At 40.1% G+C, this 18,442-nt stretch overlaps 1 protein-coding gene across 4 annotated transcripts in view; it reads left to right on the plus strand.

Annotated features, from left to right (window-relative positions):
* SULF1 (sulfatase 1) overlaps nt 1-18,442 on the plus strand; it is a 125,063-nt gene that overhangs the window by 32,728 nt on the left and 73,893 nt on the right. The window lies entirely within an intron of this gene.

The following is an 18,442-nucleotide window of genomic DNA, read 5'->3' on the forward strand; positions in this document are numbered from 1 at the left end:
GGCTGCTCCTGTATATTTTAGTGGCAAAAAACATGTGGAAAAAAGTTCTGTTCCCTGAGGCAAAAGGCAACAAAGTGAGTTAATGTTATGATGCCCTAGGAATAGAATTTGCTAAGTATTATTAGACACCTACAATTTGTGTGGCAGATTTTTTTTCTCCTAGGCTGGGATCTGAGCAAAGGGAAATGGAAACAGCTTATAAGGGGTGGCAAAGGGATGGAAAGCCTAGATATCTGTCTCGCACAAATGCAGAAACCTACGTCAGGGCTACAGTCAGGCTTCTCTGGGAAACAGATACTTGGAGCCTGAAATAATGCCCTCAGTCTCAGTGCTTGCTCGTAGACTGTTTATACATTATCCCAAAATTGTCATTTGATGAAGAGCAGAAAGGTCTTAAGAATGCCAGCACTCTGTCCCCACACCAAGTGATCTAACCTGCAGAACCAAGCCCCCCTCCTCCTTCTGCCCAGCATACGGATCTTGCCTGGAGCAGCTTTCCCAGGGGAGGTAGACTGAACCTTTTGTCACCATTGCCTGGTGACTGAAGAACTCTCCTAGGTCTGGAGCTCCAGAGGTCATCAGGAGGAGGAGGGCTTGAATCTCAGACTTCCAGTTTCCTAGTGGATCCCCAAAATCCCCTGAATTGTCCATGATCAATGTGTGCCTCACAAATTGGGCACCTTTGGAGACTTATGCCTGTTTTGCATCTCCCAAACAGCTTTAGCTAAAAGGCAGGATCTTAGGCAATTAGTGCAACAAAGGCAGGGTGACAACTGAACAGACCCAGAAGCCTGGCATTAGGTCTCCAAGGAACCTTAGGTATCTTAAGCTGTGCAGCACGATAGATATGGATTATTTTAATTGCTCTTCTGAAGTTAAGCTCCTAAATTTCCCTGAAAGTGCACTGATGTGATTTGTTGTATGCTTGCTGAAAAGCACATTGATTCATGCTATAGTGACCCAAGTCTTTTTAGAGATTGTTCATTTCTTCGCATATGTGTCACAGTTCCCAGAGGTGTTCATGCAGGGGTTTAACTGAACCTGATCAGCTTAATCAGCACTGACTTGTGCACGGACATGCCTTTCTCACATCTCTGCCATTTGTTTCACTGCCTCCCTTCTCCCTTTTCTCTCAGCACATTTTTCCTTATTAAAGTTTCCCTAACTTTAGACACTTCCCTGAACCTTTTTTTTTTTATTATTCTCTTCCCAGTTGCCTTTTTATCTTTGTAGAAAGCTGTGGAAGATGTAAACATGGCAGATGGAGGATGACACTAAATATGCTCTGATAATGCAATATAGTTTGCCTCCAAGCTCTTCACAGCAACATTTGGGATCTGGACATCTTCCTTAGCTTGCTTTGCACAGCAGAGCAGAGGAAGGAGAACAGCGCACTGTCGAGTATGATGGCATATGAGGCTTCAGGAGAAAGTAAAAAAGCATTAAAGGGCAAAATTGTGCCAAACTTTCCCTCACAGTAGCACTGGGTACTCAGGCACAACTTCACTAAAGCATAATGAAAAGCAGTAAGTGAATATTTTTAGTGTTGCAAGTGAAGGCTTATGTCAGTGTCACTCTTCCAAAGGCAACAGTATTACATTGGCTTATACTGTTAAAATTCAGGATTACAATTGATGCTTCTGAACACAAGTCTATAATTTTCCTCCTAACTGCAGATTATAGGACAGTAATATGCTTTGTCTACCCTTATGAGAAAATAAGTGTACTGAATTTTAGATGTGTGTATAAGGAAAATAATGCATATATCTGTGTGTGTGCCTGTAGGTAGACATAGATAAAGATATCGATATAATCTCTAGCCTTGTTTTGTTGTGGTGATCATTGACTCCCCAGACACAAGCTGAGATATCATGAAAATTTAAGAAACCCTCCCCAGTGTGACTCTTTCATCCTCTTCCTCTCTCTGTATACCTTTTGTAGTTCTACAATAGTTGTACCTTTAAGTACAACTTGAAGGAGCATCTCTAGGGAGATTTTAGTCCATATATGTATAGTAGGCTGATAATATCCTAAAACTCTTTCAAATGTATGCTTTTCAATATATTTGCAGTAAAAGGGGCTAGGCAATAGCTCAGAAATTATACCAATTACCTGGTCTACTGGGTGGGATTCAGACACCTAGATGTAGGTGTTAGTGTGTGAATATCTGGTCTCCCATTACAGGCAATAGCATTTGCATCAATACAGCTAGTGGGGCTTGGAGAGCTGTACCTGGACAGCCAAATAGTTTCCAGGTGTCCCTAACTGTACAGACTAGATTCCCCTCTGACTGTTGTGGGAGCTTAGACACCTACATCACTTACTGACATTTTGAGAAGGAAACCTAAAGACTAGAACATGGAGGTGAATCCTACCCAGTGTAATTATTTAAGTAGATGCAGATGTATGTGCAAAGTAAAGACAGTGATTGGATTAAAAATGCTGTCATTTTTAACTTGAATAAATTCCAGCCTATTATGTTATGTGGCCCTCAGGAGTAATTAAAATCCAGTATATGCCTAACTTACTTTTATGTGCATTTACCTATTACAAAAGGGGTATATGTGCCTGTATTCATGAGGCAAGTAACTCACAGAATCACACAGAATCACAGAATCACAGGTTGGAAAGGACCTCAGGGATCATCTAGTCCAACTTTCTGGGAAGAGCACAGTCTAGACAAGATGGCCCAGCACCCTGTCCAGACGACTCTTAAAGGTGTCCAACATGGCCAAGTCAACCACTTCCCTGGGGAGATTATTCCAATGGTTGACTGTCCTCAGTGTGAAAAATTTCCCTCATGTCCAATCAGAATGTCCCCAAGAGCAATTTGTGTCCATTCCCCCTTGTCCTCTCCATGTGACTCCATGTAAAGAGGGAGTCTCCATCTTCTTTGTAGCTACCCCTTAAGTACTGGTACATGGTGATGAGATCCCCTCTAAGACTCCTTTTCTCAAGGCTGAACAAACCTGGTTCTCCCAGCCTACCCTCATATGGCAGGCTTCCCGGTCCTTTGATCATCTCGGTGGCCCTTCTCTAGACCTCTTCCAGCTTGTCCACATCCTTTTTGTATAGAGGGGACCAGAACTGTACACAGTACTCCAGGTGTGGCCTGACAAGCGCTGAGTAGAGTGGGATAATGACTTCTTTCTCTCTGCTGGCGATGCCCTTTTTGATGCAACCCAGCGTCCTGTTGGCCTTCTTGGCCACAGCAGCACACTGTTCGCTCATGTTGAGCCCTCTGTCCACCAGGACTCCCAGGTCCCTTTCCACAGAGCTGCTCTCCAGCCAGGTGCATCCCAGTCTGTGCTGCACTTCCGGATTATGTTTTCCCAGGTGCATGACCTTACACTTCTCCTTGTTGAGCTTCATAAGGTTATTGCTGGCCCACTCCTCCAGCCTATCCAGATCTTCCTGCAGAGCAGCTCACCCTTCTGGAGTGTCTACTTCCCCGCTCAACTTGGTGTCATCTGCAAACTTCATCAGGCTACACTTGATGCCGTTATCCAGATCACTTATAAAGATGTTGAATAACATTGGGCCCAATATCAATCCCTGGGGGACTCCACTAGTGACAGGTTGCCACTTGGAAAAGGAGCTATTTATCACCACCCTTTGGGTGTGGCCTGTCAGCCAGTTCCCCACCCACTGCATAGACCACTTGTTGAGGCCATAACGCATCAGTTTCTCCATGAGGAGACTGTGGGGGACCTTATCAAAGGCCTTGGAGAAGTGTAGGTAGGCAATGTCAACTGCCTGCCCCATGTCAACCAGGCAAGTCACTTTGTTGTAGAAGGCCACCAGGTTTGTCAAGCACAATCTGCCTTTAGTGAAGCCATGTTGGCTTTTCCCAATCACGTGCTTCATTTGACTTGTGATGGCCCCCGGGAGGATTTGTTCCATAACTTTCCCAGGGGTTGAAGTAAGGCTGATGGGCCTATAGTTACCCGGATCCTCCCTCAATACTTTCTTGTAGATAGGGGTAACATTTGCCTTCCTCCAGTGCTCTGGGACATCCCCTGTTCTCCATGACTTCTCGAAGATTATGGAGAGTAGCCTTTCAATGATGTCATCCAGCTCTCTCAACACCCTTGGGTGGATGTTGTCAGGGCCCATCAATTTGTAGGGATCAAGCTCCTGTAACAATTCATGTACTAACTCTTCCTTCACTGATGGTGGGTTGGCGTTTGGATCAACCGGCAATTTCGTTTCCAAAGCCTGGGACCCAGCAGTGCTGGTAAAGACAGAGGTGAAGAAAGTGTTGAGGACACTCGTGAGTATCTTCCTCATGATTAAGATATTCAGTGTACTCAGTAAGCATTTAGTAATATTAACTCCCATTAAGCATTACATAAGTCAATTATACTTATTTATTTCCAATGAAAAATATTAAAACCAGAAGTTAGAGAGCTAGCCCTGTAGTGTCTGAGCAATTCCAAATAATGATTAGTACCATAAAGTAAGAGCACTTATCACCTTCAGAAGTAGTTTAGCAACAAGCAGGGTGGAGTCCTCAGGGGCACGTTCATACCTCAAGGGAGGATCAGCCTAAGTCCTAAGAAGCGCTGACAAGTCATCAAAACAGACCTGAAGTGATTCGTCGATTTTTGTGCTTGATCCTGTGCATGAAGGTGAATCTGACTATAAGTATGAAATTCCTTCCTTTAAATAGTAAGATTCAGTCTTGTTTTTCTGTGCAAAACAAGTTGCTGACAGCCTAGAAATAAAGAAGGGTTTGAATTTCTTTTAGACTCAGAGCTCTTAAGTTCTTCTGTCTCAGCACTGCCTCACTAGATATGTTGGTTGTCCACCCATTCAGAAGCAGGATACAGTCAGCACTTGATTATCCATGTGCTGCAGATTATTCATGGCACAGATATTAGCTGAAGCTCAGAGCCACATGAATGTGGCTACACTGCTTCCAGGAGCATCTCAACTCCATAATCAGTACAGCTGCTTTTGCATTACACAGAGCTGGAGTTAATAAGCCCATATGAATCTTATCTGGCTCCATGGCAAGTTATTTCCCTGGGAAACTCAGAGGCTCTTGATGGTGTCAACCTGTGTCCAGCTGGGCTTTATTAATTTGGGCTCAGTGCTGCTCTGCCAAGCCCACAGTGGAGCTGGAATTGATGGCAACCCTGAGGCTGGCAGGTGACAAAGGGTGGGGGGGAGTGAAGCAGTTGCTTCTGCACCATGGTCTATTTTTCCAGAAAAGGAGTTTGCGATGTATTAGTGGAGGCATAGTGCTGCAAGGTTTCAGACAGTTTGTTCGGATTTTTTTTTTATTTTAATTAATGTGTCTTTCTGAAGTGCCAGGAGGAGGTGAACAGACCCGTGTTCAGTCAGAGCGGTCCATGTGTTCCAAAACCCACTCTGCATATCTATAGTTTGAAGGGGGTTTAGTGCTTACTTAGGTTTAGTAGGATAGATGTTTTTAAGCTGTCAATAAGAGATTGATTTTAAGGATGTGCATTCCTCTCTAAACTGTACTTCACATCATGATACTCTAATGCATCAATCCTAGACAGACACTGGCACTATGACCAGGGCAGCTCTTGAAAGCCTGTGGCATGAAATAGCATTCCAGCACTGATTCTTTCAGTTTCTCCAAACTTTTAACATTCTTTCACATGTACATTCTTCATATGACAGTGAGACACATATGTTCTAGGGTAATCTTGAAAGCCTAGCCTCAGATTTATTAAAATCTTAGTGGTTTATGATGGCTGTGAAAGCTGCTGCAGTTGAACCATGCTGATTCCATACCTGATGAAGGCACTTTCAAATGAAATTGTTCTTAGCTGCCTTTGATTTTGTCTTGCCAAAAGCAGAGAATTCTGGACAATAAACTTTTGGGACATTCCCCCAGGTTCTTTATGATGTATATTCCTTTATTGTTTACTTTTCTTTCCAAAAGTCCTATTTCAAGTAGTGGAGGTTCTGAAACTATAATGTTAGCTTGTGTATAAATGAAATCCAGAAACCTCAAATGTGCTGTTAGACAACGGAAAGCTAAGATCCATGGGCAAGACTGAAACATAATTAGAGAAAACATAGCATGAGAAACATCTTAATTGTTCTGTAGCAAAGGTCTCTATGGGCTGCAAATATTTTTAATTTCTATAGTAACTTATCATCAAGAACTTTCTAAAAATTTTTAAATAATTAAGCCTCACAATTTGAAAAGTAAAGAAAAGTTATATTGGAATGGTTCTGTTTGTCATTAAAATACAGTCTCATACATTTGTGGTTGATGTTTGACAGCATATACCTCTGTTGACTCAGATGGCAACAGTCGCATACAGCAAATATTTCTAGATTGTAGCTGTAGACAAGATTCTGACCAAAACTTCCTAGATATTTGATGTAAACAGTGGCAAAATTAAGACACTGCCTAAACTGAGAAAGACACTAGTGTCAGTACTGTCTGTCAAATGCATTGGGAAATCCTAACAATACAGGTAGTTCCAATCATGTCTTGGTGTTTGCCTGGGCAAGTCCCTTAATCCTTTCTTATCAAAACAAGGACCAAAGACACGCCATGTGGAACACATTCTGAAAGCTCTGTGTAGCCAAAAAACATCCATTGCTTGTGACCCCAGAGAAAACTTCATTAAGGACGTTGGGTAAGGCTTCTGTGTGCTTGTATTTCTTTGACCCTTTCTGCTAGAAGTGTTGAATTATTCGAACTATGTCAATTATTGCCTGAGTTTGTCTACATGAGCTAAATCATTCAGGAAATTATTTATGAAAGTAGTGAATTTGATGAGAGTATAAGTTAAGCTAATTAATCATCAGTTAGTCACAGCCTTGTATCTAGACAAGCAGCAGTCTTGCAATATGCAGTGCCTGGGGGCAATAAGTAAGAATACTGTATCTCACATGAAGATTTGGGGCATTTCTTTTTTATCTCACTGTGATTGTTCTAGTCTATAGATATACTGTAAAGTCATTAAAATGCAAAGCCCAATGTATTTTGTACAACTTCTGCCCTTCCAGTGGTGTAATCCAGATACTGTATTGTTCAACTGAACTTCCTCAGCCTGTTGGAAAAAGAAGGCCCAGAAGTCCCTGTGCCACAAGCACACTGCCTATTCTGTTTCATAAATTCACATGTTTCCCTAAAGCTTCAGAAACTTTGTGAGTATCCAGTAGGTAAACTAATCTATCTTCAGGGTGTCCCCATTGCAGAACTGTGATTCAGGAAAAGAGGTTATCTGGTGGGTACAATGCTCAGAACCATTTCTTTGTCAATGAAAATCAGTGCTTATCACACCATCCAGAAACAGCTAACCAGAGCAGCTTTTGTTAGTGCACCATTCCTGCCCTGTAACTTTCCTAGAGTTGACTGTTCTGCAGCAGCTTGACAACCTTAGTGTGTTTCTAGTAACTCATAACAACACATGGTACAGTACTGTAACTCAGTGCTGACGGGACAAAGGTTTTGGTATCAACAGAGGGGTTTTATGCAAGAGGCATGATGTCACTGTTTTCGTATTAGAAATCTTAAAAAAAGCCTATGTGGTCTCTGCTGTTATTTTCACCTAGGATCTAATTTAAGGGCAGTTCAGCATACTTGGCTTTTACATGTGACCTGTGACATGTCCTTTGTCTGCTACCAATGCTTCCATACCTAGGGAGCTCCTTTCAGCTCACCTGGGTGACTTTCAGCGCACCTGAGTGAAACTCTTTCAGCTGCTTCTGTGGCTGCTTTCTGCTGTGCTTGTCAAATATAGCTGAATTATAACAAAATTAACAGTGCTAAAAACAGAGCAGTAACTAGGAATTAAGAAGATGAAAGTATCAGTGTGGCCAAATGTACTAATCATAAAACAAACAGTAACGTTTCACTGCTCGAATGGCAGCTTTTTGCTATACTATGAAGATTGAGGAAATATCTCTTTTTCAGGGGATGATTCAGTTCTTTCATACCATAGCCATAGGCAAAATTCCTCAATGCACTGTATTTTTCTGTGAGAATATTCATGTTCTGAAGTCAAGCTCAGATGTTCAATTACTTCAGCTATTTGAACAAACCAATTGTTTAACATTTCAAGTCACTTTTTAACAAAGTCCATTTCTATACAAAATAACTTCTAGATAATTCTTGAGCTTATTTTGCTAGGCTAACTACACTGAACTCTTGAACACCCAAGGAGTAGGCGCAGTAATATGAAAGTACAGTAAAAACATATTGCCATATTTACCTTAAGTAAATTAACTGTGTAGGAGCCCCTGCATTAGCAGGGTGTCCAAGGAACTTGAGGCAGTTACGTGATGCAAAGCTGCAGTAGCAATACCAATATTTCCCACCTTGCCAGCACACAGTAAGAAGACAGCAGGTCTTTCTGTTGTCTGGAAGAAGAAACAACTCTTCTGTCTGTTTCCCTCTTCTCCCCTTCTGCCCTATCAAAATGAGTACATGAACAGGATCCTCACCAAAACTGTTACATGATGTGGTGGATGGTGAGGGAAGTCCCTCATGCAGAAGGGACATACCAGCTCATGTCTTGGTAAGGAGGGCTGCAGAGCTGGGAAGAGTTGAAATTTCAGCTTTGTGTGGTTCTGTGGCTTCTTAGATTGGTCCCCACCCTTACAGACGTGAGATTAGTTTATTGTAAAGAGGAGAAACATGGAACTACAAACTTGTAATTCTATCAAAATTAAAACCATGCTTCAGAAACATATAGCTGGCTTGGCTCAGTACATAGGAGTGTTCCTTTCTACTCTCTATCTTTTAAAGGAGGCACTAGGGAGCATGGATTAAATGATTAAATCGAATCAACTAACTAATTACATTAAAGCAGTAAGTTGGATAAAATTATTTGGTTTTGCTTTACAATATCGTGAAGGCAATTTCTCTGCACAGCTTCACACATAAAGTAGGAAAGACTGCTATTTAATGGGACTTGGCCACGGGAGTTGTGCAGAGGATCAGAGCCAGAAATAGCAGTGAGAAAGAAATGATACTTCAGACAAAGTGGAGCAGTATTCCCTCATAGTTCTGCCAAATTTGTTAATTTATTTTAATAATTTTTTAAAGCACTGAATGATACTTTGTTTTAGTGGAGGTAAACAGCCCCTGCTAGCAGGCTACATAACACTGAAGTCATGTTTTGATTAGTGTCAAGATTCCTACATGCCTAAATTAATTCATTATGCAAAGGTACAAGAGCCAAAAAAAGTAATACTCAGAATTAATGATGTTTGGTCATCTATTCTCCAGTGAGGCTGGAAACACAGATGAGTGTGATGCCCTTCCTATTGTGTGTCATCAGAACTGTCTTCTTCAGCCCTGAAGAAAACACATTTTTTAGCATTGGCAACTCTCTCTGCTTTATCATGCATCTCATTTTTGGCATCATATGATTCTAGGAAAACTTATCTCTCCTTTGGAAGAAAAAAGAAATGTTCTTTAGGACTTAGGATTGCCAAAAAAACTTTCAAAATGCATGGCCATAAGGGCTATGAAGCCAAAAGATAAGTAACATGAACACCTCATTTATTATTTTTTAAAATATCATTATTTTGAGACCAGTTTCTTGACTTATCTTGGGGATTTGACTCATATCTTTTTTATTTAATGCTTGCTATTGGCAGGATTAAAGTCTCTTCTCAGTTCTCGCGATTTCTTCTGTTCAGTAACTTGAACATCTCTGTAATTTTCTTCTGCACAGATCACCTCTGTTCTTTAATGCTACAGCTACTACTGAAGTAAGTGAGAGTGTTGCCAATAACTTCAGAATGGAGCTTAACAAAAATATCTTTCGGGAAATTTAAGCAGAGTCCTTCAGACCGTTTCAGACTGGACCTATTGTGTAGTATGGTTAAATCATTGTTATTCTTTTTTCACTCTGTATAAATATAACAGCAGCATAAAAATCTTTTTGATGTCTAGGATGGTGTATGGCATCACAGGAAAACTAAGGAGGTCTTCTAAGCTGATTAAATAAAACCAACAAGAGACACAGGAGGGAAGGGAGGAGGGAAAACACTTGCTCGCCTGATCCGGGATGTTTGCAAAAGCTGCAGCAATTCTCCATCAGTTAAGGACTGAAGTTTCCCTGGTGGACTGATGACCTTTGATGTGATAATTGCTGTTTTTCCTGAAACTCCGAAAGAGAGCATGTATAGTAGGGTTAGAAGAGAAAGGGATAAATATTAATGAAGCATTGGATTTTCATTCAAGAACAGCAGGAGCCAAGCAGTTAAACGCTCCTTTTCATCCCATGAAGCAGGATAGAAACTAAGATCCCTATAATGTTTGCCACATAACTTACATACCTTAATCTCTGAGCAGTTTTAGAGTGTGTTGTGTATCTCTATGGGTAAGAGCTTATCTACAATAGAAAAGAGTATTCATCCTGCTAAGTTTTTCTTCTTTTGAAACTGTCATATGAAATTTCATTTAAAATATTATTTTAAGTATTAAGTTTTTACCTCCAACATAACATATACCTATGTGTAAGATTATTAATTTTCCAAGATGGTGGCCTTATAAGTTTTATTCTTCGGGTCAGGCTGGACAAGAAAAATGTGAAAATATGATCCTTCTTTTGTTGTGATCCACATGGAAGTTACTACCCTTCACATGAATTCAGGTGGATCCTAAGTTACTACTTTTCAGGATCCTCTTGCACACCACCACCTGCTTGATTATAGAAAATAATCAGTAGATGTACCATAGTTGGCATGCAGTCCACTTGTTCTCTCACAAGCTGGGCGAAAAGAAAAATGTTTGTAGAGCAAAACAGGGACAACATAACCCATTGCTTACTGCAAAGATTTATTTTTTTTTTTTAACAGAAATGCAAGTGTCTTATTTGCCTGGTGAAGTTACTTTCTTCTGGAGTTAGTGTTGCTTTAGTTAGTAGGTGAAAAGATACTTAAAGTTTACCAAAAGGCTTGCCATCTCCAGTCAGATGTTAATTTGCATGTCTGTCATGGCTTGGAAAAGATTAAGTATTAGCCTTTCTTCCAGCATGTCAACTGTATTGTGCTGTTATCTTGAAGTATTTTAAAGCCAAATAAAATTGAGATTTTCAGACTGATTAGCTGGTGCGACTGCAAGGGCATTTTTGTATTCAAGAAATGTCTTTGTTATAGCAGCCATCATATCTGACCAGCTCCCTAGGTCAATAAAGATGAAGGGCTCTTGGTCCGTTGCAGAAGGACCTCATTGTGGCCCACAACTGGGCCTGTTTTCATATGCATACACTTACTGCCAACCTAGCAACATACATGTTCTCCAAATGATTAATATAGCATCAGATGAGACATACTGTTTCTCCAGAAAACATCTTTGTAAACCTGACTGAAATGGGAGGTTAAATATCAAAGGGCTAACACAAAGAAAGGGAATGATCAAACAACTAGACTATTTTGTGATTTACATGGGTTATTTTGCTGATGATTAAGTAAAGAAAAACCTGCTGAGATGAGGAGTAAGCAATTACACATTGAGGAAACTCTCACACTTATTGCCTTATTAGTAGTATTCATAGACTGAGAGACCCTCCACAGGGTGATCTCTTGCTAATTCCTTATAGCCAACGGCTTTGATTGCTTACATTATGTCATTTTCTTGGAGGAAGGGAAAAGGCAAGAAATATTCACTGAATGCATAACTACTGAGCATCAGAGAAAAACTGGGAATTCAGGAAACATTTATAAATAAAGGAGGCTGCATGCTTAATAATAGTTTTATCCCATCTTCAATTGTCAACATCCTTTCCTAGAAGGCCAGTTAATAAGAATAATAAGTTAATCATAACTGCTGGTTATTGTAAGATACAGAATGATTCCCAAAAGTGATAGGGAGGTACGTCATTGTCAGCACAGCTGACAAAAGCAATAATAGTTAGCTGTGAAAGTAAAAACAACTTTGATCACTAGATCATAAAAGCTTCCTTTTACTGAATGTTACACGTATAGAAAAGGCTTGGGAAAATGACACTTAACAATCTTTTCTCACTAGAGTAGTAATCCCTGGTTCCTCCCATCTTGGCTTCCCCATCTACAGTATGGCTTCCTTTCTTCTAAGGAACCTTGCCTTTATGCTGACAGTCATTTTAGGCTCCTTTTCTGCTGCTTTATGCTTGAGCATAAACTAGGTTCAGATGTCAGTTGATACTGTTAGATTCAAAAACAATTCTAGTAATGGTGGAAAGAAGATAATATCCTACCTGTGTCTAGCCTGTGCCAGTAATGAACCAAAACACTAACAGATGGTCACTACTGTTAAATCCTTCAAATGCCAGCAAGTGCTGTTTCTTGAGGCACAAGCATTTTGTGAGGATTTTTTTCTGAGAGACTCTGTAGTCTAGGGACCTGGGAAAAAAGTATCAGGATAATAACAATAGTCTGACCATGGGTTCAGCAAGTTCATCTGCTGGCACAACTGTGCTATCTCAGAGTTGACCAAGATGTGCTGCACTTGGCCTGTTACCAGACGGTGCATCTGCCACAATAGTTCACAACTCAGCAGCAAGTAGTATGTCATATTTTAGTACCTGCTGGTATTGTTATTACCCAAGTCTGAATGTCCTGCAGATTATGCAATTTAAATGCCCTCTGTTTTCAAAGAGACAAAAGGCATGGTGTTGAGAAATAATTAAATGTAGAATGTCTGATGGTTGCATATTTATATATGGCAAAGAACCATAACCCAGGTGAATACTGTATCATGAACCAATCTAAAAGTTTTGTATTAGTAAATAAGTAAATGTTAGTAAATCTTTGCCAGTTCCCTTACTTAGGTCCTAAGGTAACACACACCATACATTATTGAAGAAATACAGTACGTCTTATATTCCTACAGTACAGAGCAGTAAGTGAAACCATGACTTTACTTTGAACATTCACCCAGATATGGCACTGTTGGCTTACCATTTCCCTTAATAATATCTGAATAGTGCATGATCAGTTTACAGGTAAAGAGATGAATTAGCATAAGACAGTCATAGCTCAAATGAAAGGTTGATGAATGGAAACAAGTCAGGAATACATCTTTGAGGAGGCTTACCTGGATGATCATTAAGGATCCAAGCTCATGACCCAGTCTACCTTTACATGTCATCATCCATAATAAATTGCAGAATGGTATTATTTTTGGAAAGTCATTCTGGCCTAACATCCTCAGTAGTAATATAATCGGATTTTAAGGGAGGGCTTTTAATACATAAGACTGTTGTCATTTAATATTGTAGGGATGTATGATCTACACTATGTCTTTCATTAAAGGTAGAGCTGCTCAGAGGATGACAGTTCAGCTTTCAAGGATTCAGGTTTTTTCATTTCACACTGCAATGAAAACAAAACCCTTCCAGGTTTTTGTTTTTCTTTCCACAACATAAAATTGTTTTGAAATTTATTTTCAGATTGAAAAGTTAAGGTTTTCCATCTAAGCCTCAAGTCTGGGAGTAAGCAGAAAGCTTAGCCTAGCTCCAAGTAGTCAAGCTGATCCTTCTCTGTTTTAGTTTCAATATTATTTTGTTGATACCAGTGATACTCAATTAGCTAATGGTTTCCACAGTGAATCAAGGAACTTAGATGAAAGATGTTATGTAAGAAAACATGCAAAAATACTGAAAGTGTTATATCCAACATATAGCTCACAAACAGAGAATGATACATTAAAAAATTGTCCGAAAATCCTATTCAATAGGATATTTCCATAACATATGGCATAAGGCGTAGTTTTTCAGCCATAAGCCTTAGGCAGGTATTAGATGCTAACTTGTGGCATTTATCACGCTGGAGGTACATATGATTCACACTGGTAAATCAGCTGCCTTGGTTTTAAGCAATTTCACACTAAAGAGAAAATGTATTAGCAAAAGCTCTTTGCTACTTCGTTACGGTTATTTTCTTCCTGAAATTGCCTTCCCACTTTGTCCTCACCTGTAAGCTAAAACTTGTATCATTTGACTGTTAAATGTTGATATATATTTTGTATAGACTGCTGAACTGAATGTTAAACCATAGAAGATAAGATAATTTATAATAAATAGACTGCTCTTTATCATATTACTAAAGGTGATGATTTGTGACATGTTCCATTCTATTGTATTGCAATTTCTGCTTGACTGTAGTTGTTTACACCCTTCCTCACAGAATAGCCAATTCTGTGGATTTATCCATAACAATTTCCTGGCAAAATGTCCATTGCAACTTGCAGGGCAACTTTTCTACAGTTATAGATAATGGGGTTTTATTCTCATTCAGCTGTATGGATACTTTTTCGCTCATTTACAACTGACGCTGTTGCTGCCCGTGCGTGTCACAGCCATGAAGCACCGCAGGCCCTGCCTGCCCCTGCCCACCCCCGGGGGCCTTAACCTCCCTGCCCATGGCTCAGGACCCCATTTCAGCCCCCTGGGCTACCCCCAGCCCTGCCAGGCCATGGGCCCTGCTGAGCCAGGCCCACTGGTGGGTCCATGTCCCAGCCCGGCCTGGGCCTGTCCCCCGTCCCCAGGGAGGTGCCCGATGCCTGGGGCTGGGGCTGCCCTGGTGCCCCCCAGTGCCCTGCTCCTGGTCTGGGAGGTGGGACAGGACAGGCTGCCAGACCCTGCCCGACCGCTCCCGGCCACGGCCCACAGGGCCCACGCTGTGCCCTGAAAATGTGGTTATAGGTGTTACTTGAAACACAGGAGGATTTCATTTGCAGATACATAAAAACTACATTAGTGAATGTAGGAAACACATGCCAATGCTCAGACATTTTGCTATATCTCTTTCCCAGCTTTATTCTGTGAAAAGCTGCATATGTAACTCAATATTGTAATAAAGGCCTAGTTTTAGGAGAGAAAATCATGCAAAGAAATGTGGAAGAGCCTTACAAATAGTTGCAGTGTTAAGATAAATGCCTCTGACGAGGGCTCAACAGAGTTTTAAATGTAGGAGATAATGGAAACATAATCCAGTGCCATATGATACTTCAGCATAATGCAATTTTCATTTCAGATCCTTTCTCTGTCTTTATATCCTGAAATGTTTGGTATATTTTTGTCCAAATTTTAACATGTCTATAACCTGAAGATACTTTACCAGCTGGGGAAGAGGTAAGTTTCTAGACCTTTCAGTAAAATGGATAAACAAGAAGGTGGGGTAACCCAAGCAGGTGACCAAGTGGTGGATTATGCTGTGTGCTATATGGGTGCTTCCATCCCCATCCTGCAGGTCTGGGGAGGGGATTTAGGGCATGTCGTCTACTTGAAACTACTCTGCTTTAACAGGATATGCTAAGGAGAGCTAGGAATTTTTTAAAAGTGCATTATAAAATTGAATAAAAGAGCAGAGATAGGAAAATGTTATATTTTCAGGATATCCTTCTTTCCATCGCTTGGAATTCTTTTGCACTGCCCCTGTTTAACAACAACACCACAGTAAGTGGTTTTTCCAAACAGTGTCCTGCTTTTCTTTAGGTGCAAGTTACAGTTTCCAGATATGCATCAGGACACTACACATGAATAACAGAGCATTTTCAGTCTGGAAGCTTTTCTGTGTTAATGTTCAGTGTTTAATTCTTCTGCCACAAAGGAAAATGTTTGGGCAGAAAACAGCAGGGATTATGCCACAACCTCCTTGTAGAGTTTTTCTGAAGCTTCTGTCCAAGAGGCGTTGTTTGCTCTTCACTGTAAGCCCTGGGGAACACCTCTAATTTCGGAAGGAACTTATCTGGAGGCTGTGTTAGTCTAAGAAACCTGTGACCCTCAGTCTCAGAGTATCTGTTACTAAAAGCTTATGATCAGAGCTGCCTACATGAGTAACCCTTACTATGGGGAAGATTCTGCAGGAACAAATGCAAGCTAATAACGTCATTCCTACTACAGAAAAACTCTGGGAAATACATTAATCATTGTGATGTTAATAGATCATAATGATATCTTCAAGAATAATATGGTTTTGATGTATTTTAAGGTATTAAGAAATAAAAAGGATTTGTAAAATTAAATACATGCAGAGCTGGCTATGATTAGCCTTTTTTTCCAGGAGACTTTTCCTGTAAAACCGCTTTATTGTGGTTATAAACCTTCCATCAAAATTTCTAAAGTTAAATCTAGAAATAAGCTCATTTTGCAAATGCAATGCCATTGTAAATAGAAGCTTTGAAAACTTATCATTATTCACTGTCCGCAGCCCTGTGTTTAGAGTTTTACAGTCTTCTAAGAAACTAATAAGCAGCCTGAATGGTATTTTCAGGAACAATTGGAACTTGTTGACAGTGCTAAAAATTTGAAATTCCATATTTTAAAGCAATAACTGTTTCACATACTGAGGCAGAGGATGTAGCATTTAGGATGCCTGCTTTTAGGCTCTAAAATCAGCCGTTTGGGACAGAAGGGGTCCCTCTGGAAAAATATTCGTTTAACTCCTGATAAATTACTCATTTTTGCTTGTTTATTTTAAAGGACAACATACACAGGAATGTATTCATAGCAGATGAATTAGCTCCTATATTATGAGTGTGCAGTGTGGTTAGTGTGAAACATTTACACCACCCAGCTCATCAGAAACCAGTCAGATCATTTGTTTCATTCCAGCTGTGCTCTTTACATTTACATGGGGCCTGGGACAGAGGGGATTTCAAATCTCTCTTTTCTCATATATAAAATTGCACTTCTTTTCCAAATCCTTTCTGCTTTAATCAGTCTGCTTTATTAACAAAAAAAAAAAACCAACAACCAAACCAACAACCAAAATGATTTCTAAACCAGTTTTCATTTCTGCTGAAGCAGTGACCACTGAACTAATTGGAAGACTTCTTCCCAGTTCAGAGGACTTTGGTCAGCCTGTAACTATAACAAACCCAGAATTTTTAATAGCCCTATTAATCCCTGGTCCTGAGAATAACATTAAAAGTTCAGAAATAATCAGAAATAGAAAAATCATGTTTTCAGTCTATCCAACTATTTGAAAATCTTCACCGATTCATTCACTTTACAAGTGAAATGGTCTGTGAAATTTTTGTTTCACTTAGTTCGGCTCACTTCTCCCTCTTTAAACAATAGCAATACCTCTTTAAACAAATATTAAAATGTATTTTACTCAGCACTTGTTAGGACCTAACAATTCTGGGTCCAAATACAGGAAAGACGTCAATAAAATGGAGTAGCTTCAGCAGAGGGCCATCAAGATGGTTGGGGTTGGACCCCTTGCCCTGTGTGAAGAGGCTGTGCTGTTCAGCATGGACAGCTTCCATCTAACAGCAGCCCCCCAGTGCTTACAGGAAGGTCACTGAGAAGATGGAGCCCCATTCCATGCATGGCAGGAGGACAAGAGACAATGGGAATAAATTGAAACAAAAGAGGCTCAGACTGGATATAAGGAAAAACAGATTTCATCCTCAGGATTATCAAGCAGTGGAACAGGGCCCCAGAGCATTTGGGCAGTGTCCATCCTTTGGGGTTTTCAAGGCTTGACTTGGTAAAGCTCTGAGGAGCCTGGCCTGACCTCACCGCTGAGCCTGCTAAGGACAAAGAAGTGGATTCTCTATATGTTGGTCTAAGCATTCCTGAATTGGGTCATTGATGCAGTTTATGAGACACCTTTCATATAAGAACATCTCATCTACATTTAGGAAAAAAAAAACCATCCAGTAAAGCAAGCATTGAGGGTTTCCCCACAATAATCACTGTAAACTGGGATGCCTCCCAAATTCCTTCCTACGCAAAATGAAGAAAAGCACTACAGTTCTGTCTTTTGCCTTTCTATCTCCTCTCTGTTATCTGGGAGTGGTTTCCGATACATCCTGGTCCTTCCCATTCCTGATCCATTCTGTATTATTCAGAAGCTTCTATTTCATGATTACCAATTTCCATTCCTGCCTTCCCACTCTGTGCATAATGCACAGTCAGGTGCTGGGACATAAACTTTACTGCCTGCTCCATTACTTCTAGAGAAAATAATTATGTGCTGTGTCAGGCATCTTAGTACAATCTTGGCTCATGAGCAGGCTTACGATTAATTATCTGTAAAGATACAAGGTATATATATCATTTATAAAGATAATATAAAATCATGTCTCTTTATTGTTAAATAGGAACTTTGCATAATAAGAAGTGCATTGGAAATAAAAATGTGTTCTTGAATGTATTCAGCCTCAGCTTCCATGCTTCAAAACTGTTCTCTCATCTACAGAAGCCAGGACTGTGAAATTGAAGTACCTGTATGTGCGCTTGAAAGATGAAGAAAGTCTTTCCACATACATTTCCACTTGGAAAATGAAGGAGCATTTCTACGTGCTACCTTTTCAAAATGTTTTCTGAGATGAAGTTATTCACAGAATAATTTCAACAAGCCATTCTTGAGTCTCTTAGATCTCAGACTGAAGATTATTTTCAAACAGCTCTTTGAGAACAGATTTCCAGAACTCAGGCTAAGAGAATTGATATTCAGCAAAGATCTTAAAGCATCCTTGCACCAGGGATTTATTGAA

The sequence above is a fragment of the Phalacrocorax aristotelis genome, chromosome 2 (assembly GCF_949628215.1).
Source record: "Phalacrocorax aristotelis chromosome 2, bGulAri2.1, whole genome shotgun sequence".
Taxonomy (NCBI): Eukaryota; Metazoa; Chordata; class Aves; order Suliformes; family Phalacrocoracidae; genus Phalacrocorax; species Phalacrocorax aristotelis.